The sequence below is a fragment of the Triturus cristatus genome, chromosome 3_2 (genome assembly GCF_964204655.1).
Source record: "Triturus cristatus chromosome 3_2, aTriCri1.1, whole genome shotgun sequence".
NCBI lineage: Eukaryota > Metazoa > Chordata > Amphibia > Caudata > Salamandridae > Triturus > Triturus cristatus.
The window spans coordinates 1,191,398,764-1,191,403,763 of NC_140584.1; positions in this window are offsets into that span (position 1 = coordinate 1,191,398,764).

Consider the following 5,000-nt stretch of genomic DNA (forward strand, 5'->3'; position numbering starts at 1 on the left):
CTGACCTCCTGCTGCTGGGAGTGATCGCGGCAAGGGAGGCTTGGACAATAGGTTTCCTGCCTTGGGAGGTGCTAGCACCACCCCAGACAGGCCTTAGTGTATTGGGGCAGGGAGGGATGAATACAATGAGACAGGCCTGGGGCACACAAGGTGTCCCGTGCCTAGTCCAGTTCAAACCGGTGCTGGGGCACTCCAGCCCCAGTCCTGGCGCGAAACTGGACAAAGGGAAGGGGGTGTAACCACCCCCCTCCCAGGTCCCACCCATAAGGCGTGACCTAGCAGGTATCCCAGCCCCCCAGATTAATATAAGAGTGGGAGTTGGGCCTCAAGACTTTAGAATATCCTGAACCTGCAACTTGAACAGAAACTCTGGACCTTCGACATTCGACGAAAGAAGAAGACTGAAGAATCTCCCTTGTGGCCAAGGAGTGGCTACCCTGTGCAAACAGGCACCATCAAGAGACTACCCTTTGCTCTGCTCCAGTTCTACGAGGGACGGACTGCAGAGCCTGACCAGAGCCTTGACTTCCAGACTTCTCCGACCCTGATCCACATCCACAGCCGTGCTGAGATCCGTGGAGGCGACGAGAGACGTGGGACCGGCTACCTGGGAAAAGTGGCTAGTATCTTCAAGCGCAGCTTCTGAGGCACCCTCGAAGTTGTGCACCGGGGATTGAGAAACCCCAACCCCAAGCACCATCTGCACCGAAGATCAGCCCCCCACACTCCACGAGTCCTACGTGGGGCCCTTCTGCATTTTCCTGCTTGCCGCATCTGTCCGGTTGCTTGCCCGCTGGCTAGTGGCCTTTGAGACGACGCACCCTGAAATCTTCAGCGCTGGTTTGGCTCCTCCAGACTGGCTCCCGCTTCTCTGCAAAGAAGAAGCACCCCAGACCTTCCTGGTCTGCACCAGAAGCAAGTCCTCCGTTCTTTGTGGGTTCCGCTTGCCAAGGATTGGTGAGTCCTAGTCCAACTTCGACGCCGCCGACACCAAGAGCCTTCGTGGGACAGCTCGCCTCCTGGTCCTGGTCGTCCTCGACGTTCCCTGGTCCTCGTGGCTGCAGCGACAAGCTTCACCTTCACCTGCAAATCTTCACGACATCGCCTGGTTCCTTCCTGGTTCCACGTGGTCACTGGCTAGTGACCTTGACTCTGTCCCCTCTGCTTGCAGGTATCCTTTCTTCCTGATCCCAGCCTTGGGATCCACCGGACACTCTTCACTGACTGCCTGTCAGCATCTTTCTTCAGGCATCCATAGGAGTCGACGACGAAACCCGACGCAACTTCACCCCTATGCACCCGCAGCCTGTGGGCTAGGTAACTTGGGTACTCCGGTGCTCATCAGGATAGTGACTATCCTAGTGTCTAGTTTTCCAGTCTCGACTTCCTAGCTACTCCGGAAGTGTCCTAAATCTATCTAATTCAAAACTGTACTATTTCTATCGATTATACGCATTACGCGTGAGTGTTTCCACTCTGCACCTGAATCCCGTGGGCCTCCCACTTCCTAACCTTTGGTAGTATAGTGTAGCCCCAGCGATTCTCTAGGCCTAGGCCTATCCTATTTCCGTGACAGTGGTCCTTATACCACTTACTTAGTATATGGTTTGCGTGGCCCCTAGGGCCTAACTGTATTACTTACCTGTGTGACTTAATGTATGCATAAATAAGACTGTGTTGTACTTACCTCTAATCTCATAAAGAGTGCTGAGGGTTTGTCTAGAATAAATACACTTTATTTTATATATATATCTGTTGTGGTGTCCTTTCATTTGGTATTCAAGGGATTATATATGGTATCACAGCTGGCTTCACATGCCATTCAGAGTTTAGCCTAAGACTGCTCTTGTCCATGCTACCACTAGGATAGCTGGTCTATAAGGTTGACTTTACAACCAATCACCATAAGGGTATTTGGACTGATATAAGGTGTACACTAGAACTAGTGACATCATACATCAGGCCAACTTCTCACATTGGTGAGCAGCGGTTGGGATCTGAGCTTGCTGTTGTAATACCATTGTAATCTTGAGATACTAAATTGAAAGATCACACAGATATTGTTTAGGTACATATAACATAGATTATAATACTTAAGTCCTACTGGACTTAGTGGTTGTAGGTTGAAGAGAGTAACACACCCTGACTACAACTACTAGAGAGGTTTAGTAGATACAACTAGTGTAGGTAGGTGCACACACCACACCCTCACTAGAATCATGCCCCTGGATGGAGATCACACTGATGCTCCCTCAGGAGAGGAGAATCCTAGACAGGTTCCCTCTAGGTATGATGCATTCACTTTCCAGGAGATGAGACAACTGTGTACCTCCAGGAGATTAAAACAGGGTTCCAACCCTACCCTTAGACAGCTAGTGGAGCTTCTGGAGGCCTATGATGCTGAAAGAGCTGCCCAGGATGGGGCCATAGCTATAGATAAGGGTCTACCCACCACAGATGAGTCAGATGGGGCTTCAGATGGAGAGGTAGACAGCCAGGGCCAAGTAGGAAGACTTAGCCAGGCTAACCTAAGTTTACATGGGAGTTTGCATGGGATCCCCCCATACAGACCCCCAAGTGGGCTTAACCAGAGAAACAGGAGGGACAGATCCCCTTCAAGGGAATCCATCCACTCCCATGTCTCTAGCATCTCTAATGCTTCCTCTCACAGGGGAATGACTTCCCCTGAGAGAAAGGAGCATGAAGCCAGAATGAGGGAAGCTAATCTGAGGATTCAGAGGGAAGAACTTGCCCTTGCCAAAGAGAAGCTTGCTCTGGCTAGAGAACAAAAGTTAAGTGGGTTAGAACCCACTGGTGGCAGCAATATCCCTAAGGATAGAGACAGACACTATGATAATAGAAACCTGAGCAAGATTGTCCCTCCCTACAAGTGTGGGGATGACATCCACAAATGGATAACTGCTTTGGAGAGAGCTTGCAAAGTACAGCAGGTACCCCAAAGTCAGTGGGCAGCTATCTTGTGGCTCTCCTTCTCTGAGAAAGGCAGAGACAAGCTCCTCACAGTTAGTGATGAGGATGCAGATAATTACACTGTCCTGAAGAGTGCTCTAATTGATGGGTTTGGCCTAACCACTGAACAATACAGGTTGTTGTTCAGGGATACCCAGAAGACACAGACTCAGGACTGGACTGACTTTGTAGATTGTGCCACTAAGGCTCTGGAAGGCTGGCTAGTGGGAAGTAAGGTTAAGGACTATACAGGATTGTATAATTTGATCATGAGAGAGCAAATCCTTAACAACTGTCAAAACCAGCTACTGCATCAACACCTGATTGATTCTGATCTGACTTCTCCCCAAGAATTGGGAAAGAAGGCAGATAGATGGGTCAGGACTAGAGTTAAGCAGAAAAACCAGAACCAGGGCGGAGATCAGAAAAAGGCAGACCAGAAGGGTAATGAGCAGAAACAAAAAGACTAGAAGTCTTCACCAGGCCCCCAAAAGGCTCAGGGGGAGGGTGGTCCCAAAAAGGATAAAAAGAAAGAAGGCCAAAAGAAACCATGGTGCAACTATTGTAAGTCCAGCTCACAATGGTTTAGTGAGTGCATCAAAAAGGATAAGCCCCCAGCCACCATTGCCCCTAAGGCAACTGTACCCCCTAGTTCAGCTGTAAGTGGTGGTTCCCAGCAAAAGGGTGTAGTAGGGTTCACCCTGGGAACTGAGGAGGATTCTGGCCTAGTCAGAATACCTACTCAGGCTGTTCTGATCTGTGATGGGGACTTAGCTTTGTCCTCTACTATAGGCCCCAGTAACCTGGGCAAGTACAGACAGACTCCTTTTATCAACCAAAAAATGGCTCAGGCCTACAGGGACACTGGGGCTAGTGTAAGGGTGGGCGTAGTTCGCGAAGTAGCACTTCGCGAAGCTACGCAAAGTGAAGTTCGCACTACGCGAGCTACGCGTAGCACTTCGCGAACTGCGAAGTAACATGTTCGCACTGTGCAAGATGTTGTTTTCAATGATTGCACAGTGCGGACAAGCAACCGGCACTGTGCAATCATTGAAAATGGCATCTTGCACAGTGCGAGCTGTAGTTTTCTGCTGCTCGAGTAGATTTTTACTCGAGCTGCAGCTTTCTCAACGCGAACTGGTAGTTTCTCATCGCGAGCGGTCGCGAGCATACGCGACCCCTCGCAATGAGAAACCTGACCTTCTCGCGTTGGGAATCTCGCCGGGAGGTTTATTTTCCATGCTCGCGATCGCGAACAAGGAAAAAGTCTCGCCAGGATGTCATTTTGCTTGCTCGCGGTCGCCAACTTGACGTTGAGGACCGCAAGCAAGCAAAAAATGACCGCAGCACTACGCAACACTACGCTACGCGTGTTCGCACTGTGCTACGTGCAGTTCGCGTAGCGCGAAGTAGCGCGAACTTCGCAAACTACGCGAGCGTAGCGTAGTGCTTCGCCCAGGCCTAGGCTAGTGTCACAATGGTGACACCTGCCTTTGTGGACCCTGGACAGATCATACTAGGTGAGAATTACCTAGTGACCAACGCTAGCAATGCCACTACCTCCCATAACCTGAAACTCCCTCTGAGGCGGAAGCCGGAGGTTTGCTACTTGCTCACGCACTGTTTGTTTGTTTTTTTTAAAAAATTGTAATTCTGATTTTAGACCACTTACTTCACGAGCTCACCTGCTGAAGCGCTGCCTCTTAGCGCCAGCCAGACCCCCAGATCGACTTGGAAAACGCCCTCTCCGCCAGCGCGGCAAAGGTGTAGCCACGCCCCCTGCGAGGCCACGCCCACCTAGGAACCAGTATAAAAACGCTAGAAAAGCGCAACGAATCATATAACCTGAAACTCCCTCTGAGGCGGAAGCCGGAGGTTTGCTACTTGCTCACGCACTGTTTGTTTGTTTTTTAAAAAAAAATTGTAATTCTGATTTTAGACCACTTACTTCACGAGCTCACCTGCTGAAGCGCTGCCTCTTAGCGCCAGCCAGACCCCCAGATCGACTTGGAAAACGCCCTCTCCGCCAG